This window comes from Rattus norvegicus, chromosome 3 (genome assembly GCF_036323735.1).
Source record: "Rattus norvegicus strain BN/NHsdMcwi chromosome 3, GRCr8, whole genome shotgun sequence".
NCBI lineage: Eukaryota > Metazoa > Chordata > Mammalia > Rodentia > Muridae > Rattus > Rattus norvegicus.
Genome location: NC_086021.1, coordinates 56,867,915 through 56,883,749, shown reverse-complemented (window position 1 = coordinate 56,883,749; position 15,835 = coordinate 56,867,915). Strand labels below are relative to the sequence as shown.

Genomic DNA, 15,835 nt, shown 5'->3' with positions numbered 1-15,835 from the left:
GCTGGGGATTTAGCTCAGTGGTAGAGCGCTTACCTAGGAAGCGCAAGGCCCTGGGTTCGGTCCCCAGCTCCGAAAAAAAGAACCAAAAAAAAAAAAAAAAAAAAAAAAAAGAAAAGAAAGAAGCCTCTCTGTCTTCAGGGGGTTATGGGGCTCTGCCCAACCCTTCATATCCAGTCCCTTTGTGGAGCCTCCCACATCACCCTGCTGGAGGCACCATCTCACTTCCCAGCACTATCCTGGCTGAAGTACTTAGTGGGTTGGATGAATTTGGAAATAGTCTTCCTCCAAGCTTTAATGGCACTGCCTAATTCTTCCAGCTCCAGAGTGGCTACTCAGAGTTTTAATGGTGCTGCCTCATTTTTCGACCTCCAGTGTGGCTGTTGAGACCTCTGTATTCCATCCATTAATTTATGCCCTGTCATCACCAAAATCTCCTAAAATATTGTCTTTGTTGCGAAGATTCTCAAAGTTGTGCCAGGGTCTCATGAAGCTCTAGACTGAGTTTATTCTATCTAGGAAGACCTTGGTTGTGTGGTCGGATGATATAAACGTGCACCACCATTCCTGACTCTCTGCCATGACTCGGCCAAATATGAGATGGCTGTAATTATGTGAGCTCATGGTTTGACTTCTGTTTTGTTTTGTTTTGTATTGCTCCACATACCTGTTTTTGTGACAGCACCATGCTGTTTTCAGTACTATACCTCTGTAATGTAGCTTGCTCTCTGGAATGGCCACCTCTCCAGCACTGTTCGTTTGCTCAGGAGTGCTTTAGCTCTCTGGAGTCTTTTGTAATTCCATATGAATTATAGGATCTTTTTCTTTTATTTCTATGAGGAATGTCATGAGGATTCTGATCAGGATTACATTGAAACTGTGAATTGCTTTTATTAGGAAAGTCATCTTCATGTAATTAGTCCACCAATCCACAAGCATGAGAGGTCTTCCCATTTCCTAGTGCTCTCCTCAATCTCTTTCTTCAGAGACAAACAGTTCTCATTGTTGAGGACTTTTATTCCCTTGGTTAGATTTATTTCTAGATTTTTCTTGAGGCCATTGTGAATGGGAGTGTTTCTATGATTTCATTCTCGACATGCTCGTTATTGCTAGGTAGAAAGATCACTGATTTGTTTTTCCTGATTCTGTATCCTGCCACTTTACTGAAAGTGTTGGTCATTTCTTCATGGGAACTCTTCCATATAATATCAAATCATATCTGCAAATAGGGACTGTTTCATTTCTTCTTTCCTTTTTGTATCCCTTAAATGTCCTCTTCCTGCCCACGTGCTGCTTGCTTCAGTTAGTACTTGAGCAGTGTATCGAGAGGTACTCCAGTTGGTGCTTGAGCAGTGTATCCAGAAGCAATGGTGTTGATGGACAGCACTGCTCATATTAGTGGGATTATTTTGTGACCTTCCCATTTAGGTGACGTTGGCTGTGGATTTATCTTACATAGCTTTTATTCTGTTGAAGGACATTCCCTAATCATTCTCTCTTTAGGATTTATCAAAGTGTGTTGAACCTTGTCAAAGGCCTTGTCTACATCTACTGAAGTGATATTGTGATTTTTTTTTCTTTAAGTCCATCTATATGGTTATACTTATTGATGCGCATATAGTGAACCATCTCTTGGTATAAACCCAACTTGGTCATGAGGGATGGCACTTTGGATATTTGCCTGTATGCAGATTGCAGATATTTAATTGAGAATATTTGCATCTGCGTTCCATAGGGATATTGGCTGTCATTTTCTTTTATTGTCCTTTTCCTAGTTTTGGCAGTAGAGTGATTTCTACCAGTAGACTGGTTTCGTCAAAGGAGTTTGGGGGTATTCCTTCTGTTTCTATTTATTCGTTTATTTATTTATCTATTTATAATAAGAAGTGTTAGTTGTAGGTCTTTGAAAGTAGAATTACATACTTTCTCACATTTGGGTCTCCGGCAGTGTTCTGCTATGAATGTGTCTGGCCTGGACCCTTTCTCGTCAGAAGGTTTTTATTACTGTTTCAGTCTTCTTCTTTATTATGGGTCTGTTTAGGTCATTGACCTCTTCCTGTTTTAACATTGGTGGTTCAGATGGATCTAGAAACCCCTGCATTTCTTTTAGATTAGTTCTTTAAGAAGTGTGTTCAGTGTACTTTGATCATATTCACCCCTCCTCCAGGTCCAACCAGATCCACCCCCTTTCCAGCCTACCCAAGATTGTGCTCTCCACTTTAAAACCCATCACACCTAATTTGTGCTGTCCACATGGTTTCCTTGACTCACTCAGCTCTGACAACCTTCTAATAACTTGCCCTTAGGGTCAGTGAGATGGCTTAGTAGGCAAAGGATCCCACGTGGTGAAAGGAGAGAAATGATCCCCACAAGTAAACACACACACACACACACACACACACACACACACACACACACACACTACAATAAACGAATGTAAGAAGTAATTTTTTCCCTCATACTGTGGGTAACTCTGCTATGGCTTTCAGATTCAGACAGATCTCTCTGCAGCCTAGGAAGGCAGTGTGCAAGCGACGCAGGAGGCCAGATCCTGGGATGGGGAGAAGGAGGTCCAACAAATCTTTAAAAAATAAACCTAAAACATATGCTCCATTTTGAGCAGATTAGCACCAGCATCCTCTGCTTGGGAAAACAATAGCAGCCTTTACCATCCCTCCTGCTCACAATGTGCGAGCAGGGCAAGGCCCACTGCCTCTGAAGCTCGTGTTTGTCTGACCAGGGCCAAAGAGAATGACTCACTAATGAGGCCCAGATTTCCCTTGGTCTAACATGCCAAAACCATTGTTTAGTAAGACTTGAGAGCAATTCCTTAAAAATGATACAATCTTAAAGTGTCCAATAAAATAACCACAAAATGAAAATTTCAGACTAACTATATTATACCATTCCTGTAGATTCAGCTAAGCAAAACAATTAGGTTACGGTCCAATAGTGTGACCTGAGGCTCCTATTTAAAAAAATAGATAAAGCTACACCTTTGTTAATGAGCCTACAGGCTGATAACTGATTAGACATTGGTAATTGTAGCATTGGAATGTTGCAGATCCAGACCCCGAAATCTTTAGTCCCTTTAATAGCCAATCATGGGTCACCTCTAACATCTCCGTGATTATCAGGTAAACACTTTGGAATGTTTAACAAGCTGTTAGCTTCCATGATCCCAGAGGCTAAGGCTGCTGTTACATAGTAATGTAGCAGAGATATCTCCATTTTGTTGTAAGCTGCCTACCTGCTACCCCCTTGCAGTACATTTGCGAAGTGCGTTGGTTTGTGACTTTCTTTTATTCTGCAATAATAAAAATTTCATGAAACGATTTCCACACTAGAACATGTTACTTGGAGCAAACTGAATCTGTATTCCCAGGGGGGAGCTGTGGTCACAATTATTTGGCTCGAGAATAAGCTCTTCCTCCCTTTGAAATTAGAGCTGCGTTTTATATGGACAACAGTAAGAGTTCTACACGCTGGCAGCAATTTCATCTAACGCACAAAGACACCCACCATGTGCAAGGATGCATGGGTGCAGTATCTTGAAATATAAGTACCAGGACTTGGGGATGGCCCAGTGGGTCAAGCGCTTGCTTTTCCTGTGCAAGTGTGAAGATTTGAGCCCAGGTTCCCAGAATCCACATAAAAGCCAGGCAGGGGTGGCCACTGCCTGTAATCCTCACTCTTGGGAGGCAGAGAATGTCCCATACTAGTTCGAATGGGTGAACTCTAGTTTCAATGAAAGACCTTGCCTTAGAAGGGAGAGTCAATGGGGAAGACACACTCATCGATTTCACAACTCCATACACACATCCATACATGTTTGTGCACATTCCCCTACATGTGTGCTCATACATAGGAACGTATATACACATGTACAAACATAGCTCTCTCTCTCTCTCTCTCTCTCTCTCACACACACACACACACACACACACACCCTTTATAATTTAATATGCCTAACTAGCTCAATGGCTGGGCACTTCCAAACCTTACCTTGGCTAGCACACATTCCCCTCCAGTATTCTTGGATTAATACTTGCTAAATCTATATTTTATCAGACCCAATAGGGAGAGTGATCCCTTACATGTTGGCTGGCCTTTAAGTTTGATCTTTCTGCTTCCCCATTGTGGTGATTCTCTCCTTCCTCGTCCCTTCATCTGTCTGGGAAATCTAAAAGTCTAGCCTCTGTCTCCCTACCCAGTCATTGGCCATTGGCTATAGGTTTCAAACTATGTAATGACAGCCTTAGCTTTTGGGTTCATGGAAGCTAACGGCTTTATTTCCCAGTCAGAGCCAACTGGAGGCAGGTTTCTTTTAGCCTACATGCGGGACACTGCAGTTTTTTTGGGTAACACAATTAGCATGAGAACACACACACACACACACGCACACACACACAGGACTGGAGATTTAGCCCGGTTGGTGCTTGTCTAGCATGCACAAGGCCCTGAGTTCAACACCAGCACTATGGTGGGGCACAGCTCTGCACAGCTGTAGTCCCAGCAGTTAGGAGGTGGAGGTAGGACAATCAGCAATGCAAGGTCGTTCTCAGCTGCACAGCAAATGTGAGGCCAGACTGGGCTGCATGAACTGGGACGACACTCCCTCCCCCCAACCCCCAGTCTTAATTTTAAAGTAATTTTATAACTGGGCACAGTGGCACATGCTTTTAATTATAGCACTCAGGCGTTTAAGACAGAAGTATTGCAATATGAGGCCAGCCTGGGCTACAGAGCAAGACACTATTTCAAAGTAACACAGAAAGGGCTGTTGATGAGACCCCGTAGCACAGTGCTTGCCTAGCATGAGAAGGGCCCTGACTTCATTATTCATACAGGTGGCATTATACATACACCCAGTAGTCTTATCCAGGACACCCTGTAGCCTCTTCTCATTCATCTGCCATAGCTTGGGGATCTTCTCATATCAATACTTCCTTCAATTTTTAAGAATGAGCACACAGTTCACCTCCAGGTCCAGGTTTTGTCATTTGTTTACCTAGCACTATTATTCAAACATGGCTGTGCTGAGTTGTCTATTGCTGAATTCAAAAATGGAAAATAGTTCTTAGAAGTGGAATCGTTGGTTGACGTTTAGGAAGGCTTAACATGTGAAGATCCTGCCTCCCTGTGCTCCAGCAGGCCAGATAGGTTGAGTGTCTTTGCAGTAGACGTCCATGAAGAAACAGCAATTTTGCCTCCCGGCCCCTATTCATTTAAAGAGTGAGTATAAACAGAATGACTAGACTGGCTGTGTCGTGTATGCTTGTAATGTCAGGACTCAGGAGCCTGAGGTAGAAAGGATCCTAGATCCGAGGCCAGGTTAGGTTATAAAAGTGAGATCCTTTTTAAAACCAAGCAAGCAAGCAACCAACTGATCGATCGACCAACCAACAAAAGCCAAACCACCAAAATAAATAAATAAATGAATAAATAAGCAAGTAAGCAAATAAATGAATAAATAAATAAATAGGCATGTGATATCAGTGAATTTGTGCTCTGACTGAGCTGTGCAGATTAAGGAACTCCAGCAATTGTCATAATTAAGAACGGAAGGTGTTTGAATCTGCTCCTGGCCAGAATCCTGTCCTGGAGTTCTTGACCATGACACCCTACTAAAGGGACCAAGAGAACTGGTCATGTAGCCCAGAGTTCTCCATGCTAATGAGGTATGGAGATGAATCCTGATGGTTTAACCAATAAGCTTCCTTTCTGGGGCATTCCTTCTGCAAAAGGTCTTTTATCTGTGGTCCACTCGGAGTTAGTCATATGTACCTTTTCCACCGCAAATAAACAGACTGTCGACAAAGAAAGACTGTCTCCTCCTTCTTCCAGGATCACCTTGGGGATGGGGGCATACCTTTGTCATACAGAGTTGTGCCTAAGACTCCCCCTAGAAGGACCCTCTGCACTCCTGGCACTCACCCTGAGTTATGCCAGTCTCCCCCTGCCCCAGGCTCACCTCAGGGGAATTCTCAACCCCTCCAGGTCCTGGTGGTGTCTGGGTGCCCTTGGCCATAGGCTACATCATTTCTCGCCCAGAGAAACGGTGTGGGACCCCCATTTTAGGCTATGTTCCCCCTCCCCTGAACGGGTGTGGAATCCTGTAAACTCGACACTCCACATAGGGAGAAGGGAACATGTTTCACCTCCCTGAGTGGTGTCCCCATATGCCAGCAGCAAGGGGAAACCTGGAACCACAGAGATCAGGAATTAAGCCCTGCCACTGGTCTTCACTGTCCGTTCTCCCGTCCTTGTGTGCGATGCGATTCTCAAGTGGGTACACAGTTGCCGACTGATGAGTAGGTCTCTGTGGGCAGGGCTTAGTGACCTAAGACACTCATGAGAGCCAACTCCGCCGTCTGGAAGCGAGTCTAGACACAGGCAATTCAGAGGAAGGCGGCAGAGCAACCGTAGAGAAGCTAGTCTCCCGAGCCGCCCTAAGGAGTCAGAAATTAGGGGTCTGGAATTGTCTCATCCTTATGCCTGGAATGTTCCTGAGGACAGAAATTAGCTTCACGCTCTATCTTGAATAAAGACAGAGTTGCTTTTTATTCATTTTTCCATAGTTAAGTGTGTACGTTTATATGTTAATACAGAGAAAGCCTCATAAACTACTATTCTGAATAGGAAAAAGTGATTTGTACTGAGGAAGTTGAGGCAGAATAAAGAGGAAGGAAAGAGAAAATTGTTAAGAATTTTATTCCTTGAAATGATTTTATACTGAAGTGAAATAAGGCAACATTTAAGATGTATGGAACAGAACCCGTCCTAATTGCAACGATTTCTGTAGGCGTCTGTGCCCATGTGACTTTTCTATTTATATCAGTGAGAAGGTGGAGGAAAATAACATTTTATTCTACTTGGTAGGTGACTGGTGCCATTTTTTTTTTAATTTGTGAAAATCTGTCTCCCTTTCCTAATCCTATATTTTAACCAGACATGATGTCATATGAATCTGTTACAATTTTTCTTCTGAGGTAAAAGTTATTATTAGATTTCTCATACTTTTATTAACCTTGTCTTCTAGTTCTTTCCCAGAGCGCTAACAAAACACCCCGTGAGTAACGCTGACCCATTGCTATGCTATGAGGTGTTCCCTGCTATGGCAGCACTGGAAGAGCCCTATAAGGAGAGATTCTGCACATCACGGCTTTAATAGCTTCTCTCTGTGACTCAGCCTCCTCCTCACTTCTTCCCCACCATGTCTGGGCTCATGTATAGGAGGATCAATATGTCTTATTTATTTCTCATCGACTAAGAAGAATCCACTGTTGAAAGCACAACTTCCATTTTTTAAAAATAATTTTATTACCTGTTCATTTATTATGTTTAAAATTTCTTTATCATCTATATTATTTATTTACAATTCAAGTGTTATTCCCCTTCCCAATTTCCCCTCTGCAAACCCCCTGCTTCTATGAGAGTGCTCCCTCACCAACCCCTGCTTCTGCCTTAGCATTCCCCTACACCGGGGCATCAAGCCTTCACAGGACCAATGGCTTCTCCTCCCATTGATCCCAGATAAGGCCATCCTCTGCTACATATGCAGCTGGATAACTTCCATTTTTAAAAATCCAATCAGCTTGCTCCCTATAGATTTATTTTTCTTTATTAATTTTATCTCTCACACATATATGAAATATAATATATTATAAATATAATATAAAATATTATTATATACATATATGTGTGTGATATATACATATACATATATACATATACATATACATGTACATATACATACATATATATATAAATTCAGAGTTTCCCTGTATAGTCCTGCCTGTTCTGGATTTTGTTCTGTAAACCAGGCGGGTCTCAAAATCACAGAGATCCGACTACTTCTGCCTCCCAAGCGCTGGAATTAAAGGCCTGCGCCACCACTAGCCAGCGCATTTGTATATTTTATATACAGGGATATGCACGGACATTACATGTTCAGTTCAAAACTATTTTTATCTTTACATTTATTAGTTTGTTTGGAGAGTGTGCCACAGTACATGCAGACATCAGAGGACAGCTTTTGGGCGTTGATTCTGTCCTTCCATCATGTGTGTTCCAGGGATCCAGCTCGAGTCATCAGGCTAGATGCCAAACACCGTTACTGGCTGCGTACTTAGTAGGCCCTCCGTTCAATGAGTTTTGACAAACCAAGACGCTGACTATATCTACCCCGGGGATAGATTTCCTCACAGTCTTGGACAGCAGCTACTCGGCTGCGGGTTGAGCTTCCCTTTTGCAGCAGTCACTTGGACATTTGTTGCCACTGCGACTATAGTGAGTATTAACAGTATTAACTATTAATAGTGCAATGTGTCAAGAAGTGGGTCCTCGGTGCTGAAGAGATGCTTGAGCCGTTAAGAGCTCTGGCCGTTCTTCCAGAGGACCTACATTAGTTCCCAGCACCCATGTCGGGTGATTCACAGCTGCCTCGAACTCCAGTTCCAGGAGACCTGATGCCCTCTGCTGGCCTCTGCCGGAACTGCACATATGTGGTGCACAGCTGTATATATGAACAGAATACCCACATAAAATAGTGCCAAAATCTCAAAAACAAGTTTTAATGAGTAAGATACATACACTAAAATACATATTAAGTATAAAAACATAATTAATATATAAATATATGAAAAACATCCAAAAAGGAAGTGGGACCTCCAAGAGGCGCTTAAATGATTCTTAATGCCCAGAGACTGTGAGGTCACACACACTAAGTTTCTTGCCCAGTTTGTGCTGCAAGACTGAGTGACTCTCGGTGCACAGTGGGTTGTTTGCAGTTGCTGCTGTCACATGTGGGGCCATTAGGGACATTCTGTGTCCTTTAGTGAACATGTGTTAGTTACTGAAAATGTTTTATTCTGGGCTGGAGAGATGGCTCAGAGGTTGTTAAGAGCAGTATTCTCACAGGCAAATCACCCTTAAAAATGGTTTTGTTCTGGGACAGGGTCTCAGTCTGCACTGCACTCTGGCCTTACGCTAGCAGCTGTCCTCGTGGCTCAGTCTCCCTCAGGTGCACTCTCTCCAGCTTTAATCTGTTGCTTGTGAATAACATCGGTTGCATCCTCCCCCACGTGCCAGGCTTACATTCCATTTGTCAATTGCTTGTTAAGTGGAATTTCTGGTCTGTGAGGTTTTAATCAACAGTAGCATTGTTTGTTTGCTTTCCACGTGTCCCTGTCGCCTTCTTTTCTTGCCCTCTCTTGGCTGAGATCAACAATGAAAAATGTTCCATTCCTTCTTATCTATTGACATGATTTTTTAACCTATCCCTTTGTCATTTTTTTTAATTACTATTTTTTAGTGTTGTTGAGAGTAGAAGAGCCATCTCTAATTTGTCACTGACTACAAATATTGTTTTGCTCTTTACAATGATATTATAATTTCATAACTGGGCAATAGCTGTTGTTACTCTGGTTGATGTGCGTGTTGCCTCTACAATACATTGCTAGTTAATTACTTGCTATTATTTATTACATACAAATAAAATGATAATAAGGCAATGTGAGGTGCATATAAATTTTAGAAGAGATAAAACTAATGCATGTAATTTAGGATACCAATTTACACTTGATTTCCTTTATTATTTTCAGTTAAGGTGTCTTACATTTTTATCTTGGAGTCTCAGAGTTTCGTGTGATAGCATTTTCCTTAGCTTTTAACTTGAACTTCTCTTAGTGTTGGAGACAAATCCTTGACTTTGTTTTCTTGATTAAAAAAAAGAAAAGCCTTAGTTTAGGGGCTGGAGAGATGGCACAACAGGTAAGAGAGACGTTAAGTTAAGAAATGGCTCTTACAGAGGACCCAAACTCCATTCTGGGTAGCCATACTAGGCTACCAACTCCCATCTGCAACTCCAGCTTAAGGGATCCAGGTCCTCTGGTTTCCACGAATGCCTGCAAACACACACACACACACACACACACACACACACACACACACACACACACACACACACTTAAAAGTAAAATATTTTTAAATGTCTTCACTTTGCCTTCAACATGCATATTCAAGGAGTGCTTTTAATTCCCCATTTCTGAAGGTTTCCCTTCCCCTAGTATTAAGCAATTTATTTTTAATAATTTTAAACATTACATATTTTGGACATTTTGCCCTTTCCCCATGTCTCTCTTTCTCATGCCTCCCGCCCCCCAGCACGACATGTTCTCAACCTTAACAGATCCTCCTGTCTTTGTGTCTTTTGTGTGTGTGATCTTGAGTCAGGGCTGTTTGCGTGAGCACCGGGAATGGAGCATGGACACAGTAACAGTGGCTATACTGCTACCGAAAGTTCTGCTAACATGGGAGCCCTGTTCTCTGTGTCAGTGTTTCCCTACAATTTAGTGATGTTATCCCATTAGCTTCTAGCCTTTAGTCTAGTGGTATTTGGGTAAAAAAAAAAATCACTTGTAATTCAGATTTTTGTTTCCCCGTTTATGTTGTTTTCTAGTTTGCTTTAAGATTTCATTTTCAAGGCTGGGCAGTGATGACATACACCTTTAATCTCAGCATTCCAGAGGTGGGTGGATCTCCGTGAGACCAGTCTCAGCCTGGTCTACAGAGTGAGTTTCAGGACAGCCAGGGCTACACAGAGAGAAACACTGTCGTGAAAAACCAAAGAGAGGGAAAAAAGGTTTTGTTTTCAGCAGCCGGCCTACACTGTAGTTGTTGTCTCGGAGGCTCACTGCCTCTGTCTGCTAACCTCGTCCTAGACCTGGAGGCATCTGTCCTCTGGACAATCAGGCCTTGAACGTTTTCAGCCTCAGAGCCTGACTGCTGAATGAGCTCACCCTTTGTATTTCATTCTGAACTCTGGCTGGCTGGTTCAACTCAGTTGCTCAAACTCCTCTCCCAGGCGACAGATTCAATCTGGCTTTTCTCAACGCCTCTTGAATTGCTCTGCTTGGCTGCATATTAACCTAGCAATCTGTTCTAATCCTCTGGCTCCTTCTCATTCTCTGGTTCATTCTGTCTTCACCTGTGTCTAGCTTGTTCTCCCTCTGCAACCTGCTCTCTGTACAACTGTCCCGGTCTCTTCTCCCTCTCAGTGCTGCTCTCCATGAACTCTACTGTATTTCTGCACTGTACTCTCCCTTGAGGAAATGTTCATGGTGGGTGTCCTTGGGGTGTCTTATCTCTGCTCATTCCTGTCTCTGCGTTCTGTCTGCCCTGAGCTGAGGAGTCTCCGATTCTACACAGTCCCCCGTCAGCATCACTGCCGGGGTTCAACCACAGGCTGAACCTCTCTGAACCTGAGAGCTGAAAGAAACCCTCTCTCCTTTATGCTGGGTATCTAATGCCAGGAATCATAATACAGTTTTCTAGATGAGAAAAACAAAACAAAATAAGATAACAAAGAGTAAAGACCAAACCTATGCCTGAGAGAGCCCTTGTCAATACCCCTGAAAACCTTCATGTGTGTCTGGTAGAACCATAGCCAGACAAAACCGTCTCTAAGGCTCATGAGTGTTAAGCCTCCTACCAGTCATGAGCAAAACTCATCTTGCTGCCCAGCTCTCATCACATGCAGGGCTGTTCCTTCAGGAGGTTGACGAAGGGGGTAATAGCAGCGGAACACGGGTCAGTGCTGGTTCATCTGTGGCCCTCCTCTGCTCTCTCTACAGAACCTAGGCTAACAACTTTTGCAATAATTTCTGGGGGCAGGAGGATATCACCTAACACTTTGGCTTTATAAATATCCAATTGAATCTTGGAAATTTAGGTTTGTAAAAATTTTTGTACAGTTTTTTGATAAGGGAACTCCATTGGCTATTTATCACGATCTTAACATCGTTCTCGAAACGTAGTAGCTTATAGCAACGCACACTTATTTTATACAGTTTTCGAAGGCCAGACATCCAGGAGTGGCAGAAATGGGTGGTTCTGGCTCATGGCCTCAGATGAAGTCATAGGCTGTGGCTGGAGTCATTTCAGAACTGAAGTTGGCCCGAAGAACCCACTTCCAAGCTTACGCACATGGTGAACGACTGGAGTGGATTCCTCATAGGCCATGGCTTAGGAGTCTTCGTTCTTTGCCAGTGGGGCTTTCCCTTGGATGGCTGAGTATTTATAAGATAGATGGCTTCTCTAGAATGAGACACACACACACACACACACACACACACACACACACACACACACGGTATCCAAGTGGGAAGTCAGTCTTTTATGACCTAATCTAACAGAAAACATCTGCTGTCTGCTGCTGTCTCATAGATCAAACCTGACCTTTTATGGGAATACCAGGAGGAGGGTATCATTGTGCGATTTTATTTTTTGTTTGTTTTAGTAATGACCATTTATTTATTTTCTGTTTGTTTATTTAAAACTTTGTATTTATTGTGTTGGTCAGGTGTGTTTGTATACACCTTTGATCTCAGCATTTGGGAGACAGAGATGGGGGGACCTAGGAGTGGGGAATCAGCCTGGGGTATATAGCTAGTTCTAGGCCAACCAAGGTCACCCATATCTATACCCTTGTCTTTCAAAACAGACAGACAACAGCAACAACAAAAAAAAAAAACCAACAAAGCAAAAAAATCGTGTGTGCGCGCACGTGTGTGTGTGTGTGTGTGTGTCTGTGTGTGTGTGTGTGTGTGTGTGTGTGTGTGTGTGAGTGCGTGCACGCTTGTGCACAGGTGGGAGCGAGTCTCATCTCTTTCTCCTCTTCTCCAAGGCTAATCCTTCGCCTTTGCTCCAGAGAGTCCCCATCATCCTTGGCTGTCCAGCTCCTTCACAAATGCATCTAAATACTCCGTCTTTGCTCACATCTAAGGAGCTTTCCCTCGTTTGATTCCCTTTAGCCATTGCCTTCTGCGTAGCACAACCATAGCCAAGAATCTTTCTTCTTTGCCTGCCACAGCACCCGCCACAGGAATCTGAGGTCGGCTGACCATTTTCAGTATTTTAATGTCACTTAAGTGAATTATAGTGTCCTATACACTCCCTACTTAAAACGTTATCTCTCGGCTGGAGCCACTGTCGCCGAGCCCAGCCTATGCTGCTGCTGCTGCTCGCCCATCGACCCCCATCGTGCACTAGCAATCTCAAAAGATTCAAAGTCCAAGATAACAGCCCTCAAGGACCAGCTGACTGTGAATCTTCTTAAGGAAGAACAGGTCCCCCAGAACAAGATTACAGTTGTTGGGGTTGGTGCTGTGGCATGACTGTGCCATCTGTATCTTCATGAAGGACTTGGCCGATGAGCTTGCCCTTGTTGATGTCATGGAAGACAAGCTAAAGGGAGAGATCATGGATCTCCAGCATGGCAGCCTTTTCCTTAAGACACCAAAAATTGTCTCCAGCAAAGACTACAATGTGACTGCAAACTCCAAGCTGGTCATTATCACGGCGGAGGCCGGTCAGCAAGATGGAGAGAGCTGGCTCAATTTGGTCCAACGAAACTCAAACATCTTCAAGTTCATCATTCCGAACATTGGGAAGTAGAGTCCACAGTGCAGGCTGCTCATTGTCTCAAATCCAGGGGAAATCTTGTCCTACGTGGCTTGGAGGATCAGTGGATTTCCCCAAAGCTGAGTTATTAGAAATGGTCGTGGGGTTGGGGATTTAGCGCAGTGTTAGAGCGCTTGCCTAGCAAGTGCGAGGCCCTGGGTTCGGTCCCCAGCTCCGAAAAAAAGAAAAGAAAGAAAAATGGTCGTGATCTGGATTCAGCTTGGTTCTGTTACTTGATGGGAGAAAGACTGGGAGTTCACCTGCTGAGCTGTCACAGGTGGGTCCTAGGAGAGCATGGCGACTCCAGTGTGCCTGTGTGGAGTGGTGTGAATGTTGCTGGCGTCTCCCTGAAGCCTCTGAACCCAGAATTGGGCACACACACGGACAAGTAGCCATGGAAGGATGTTCACAGGCATGTGGTTGACAGTGCATAGGAGGTGATCAAACTGAAAGGTTGCACATCCTGGGCCATTGGCCTCTCCATGGCAGACTTGGCCGAGAGCATAATGAAGAACCTTAGGCAGGTGCATCCCATTTCCACCATGATTAAGGGTCTCTATGGAATCAATGATGACGTCTTCCTCAGTGTCCCGTGTATCCTGGGACAAAATGGAATCTCAGATGTTGTGAAGGTGACACTGACTCCCGAGGAGGAGGCCCGCCTGAAGAAGAGTGCAGATACCCTCTGGGGAATCCAGAAGGAGCTGCAGTTCTAAAGTCTCCCCAGTGTCCTAGCCCTTCACTGTCCGGGCTGCAGCAGGGTTTCTATGGAGACCACACACTTCTCATCTGAGCTGTGGTTAGTCCAGTTGTGTTGAGGTGGTCTTTGGGAAATCTCAGTTCCCACACCTCTACCCTGTTGCTAAGTGGTACTTGTGTAGTGGTAACCTGGTTAGTGTGACAGTCCCACTGTCTCCAAGACACACTGCCAACTGTGTGCAGGCTTGGATTACCCTGGGAGCCTGCTGCATTGCTGCTCTGTGCACCCTCACCAAACATGCCTAGGCCAATGAGTTCCCAGTCAGTCATAACCTGGCTCCAGTGTGTAAGTCCATCGTGCATATCTTGTGCATAAATGTTCTACAGGATATTTTCTGTATTATATGTGTCTATAGTGCACATTGCAATATTACATGAAATGTAAGATCTGCATATGGATGACAGAACCAACCACTCAAGTGTCATGCCAAGGAAAACACCAAATAAACCTTGAACAGTGGGAAAAAAAGTTATCTCTCCTTGCTCTGATAGAAATACAGAAAGTTAGATAGATTCCCCATTCTCCATTGATATTTTATTCATTTCCTAATAGGAAAATGAGCCAATTATCTGGGGGGTGAAAATGCTTGCTACCAGTTTTTTTTTTTCTCTCCAGGCTCCTCATCGTCAGAGGGTTCAGAGACCTCATAATACTTTTCCTGTGAAAGGAGGGCAAGCCATGATTCACTGCTCCCTGGCAGCCAATGACACAGTAACAGAGTAGTCACTTGCAGTGGTGGTCTGCGATCCCAGCTCTGCGTTCACCCGCTGACCTGACACCATTGTTTCTGAAGTGAGATAAAGATAAGAAAGTCTAATCTGTGTGGTGACTTGAGGCTGATTACGTCTGTCTGGCTTGCAGTTATTCATGGTGAATTGTAGTTACGGTCACTGAGGCTGTTGTAGCTGCTTTTATGGTTGTTGCCATGCATACTCCTTGTGGGTGGCCTCTGACCCTTTCCCTGCCTGTTCAATCTTTCAGGGTTTCCTGTTAGGCCTTTTCTAGTCACACAATGAGCTGAGATTCTCTCAGACAGACCCATTTTTCTTGCTCTTTCGTTCTCTGTGATTTCATTTCATTTCCTTCTTAGCTGAGAGTCGTTTGCTGTGTGCAGCTCTGTCCATAAAGCCCCGGACTCCTGATTCTCGTCTGCTAGCCATAGCCACTTGTTTATCCAGCAGATGCTCCCGTGTTCACCGCTCTTCTTGAGCGATGCGATGGCAATGATAGTAGTAACACCGGGGACTGAGAGGGAACCTAGAGACTTCTTTTCAATTCATTGATCCATCCATTAATCATTAACGCAAGTGCTTAATGTTCTGAGACTTTGCACCCAGAATTGACTCCCAAGTCTATTCCAACCATTGCTGGACCCTACTCTTCCTTCTCAGATCTCCGAGCCCTGTTGTCATCCTCCGACTGGCATGCTTTCACATCTTCCTTTTATTTTTTACTCTATGATAAGGAGGATCTTCATGTATGTGAGCCAGGGAGTATTTGCTCTTTGCTCCTTTGAATAACATGACGCTCCTCCTGCTCCTGCTCCTCCTTCCTTTCTCCCTCCTCTCTTTCTTTCGAATCTCTCTATGAAGTACAGGCTGTCCTTGAACTCAG

The 15,835-nt window shown here is 43.9% G+C and overlaps 1 pseudogene; it reads left to right on the top strand.

The window, feature by feature from the left end:
- Window positions 1-13,167: 13,167 nt before the first annotated feature.
- Ldha-ps11 (lactate dehydrogenase A, pseudogene 11) lies at window positions 13,168-14,267 on the top strand (annotated as a pseudogene).
- The last annotated feature ends 1,568 nt before the right edge of the window (window positions 14,268-15,835 follow it).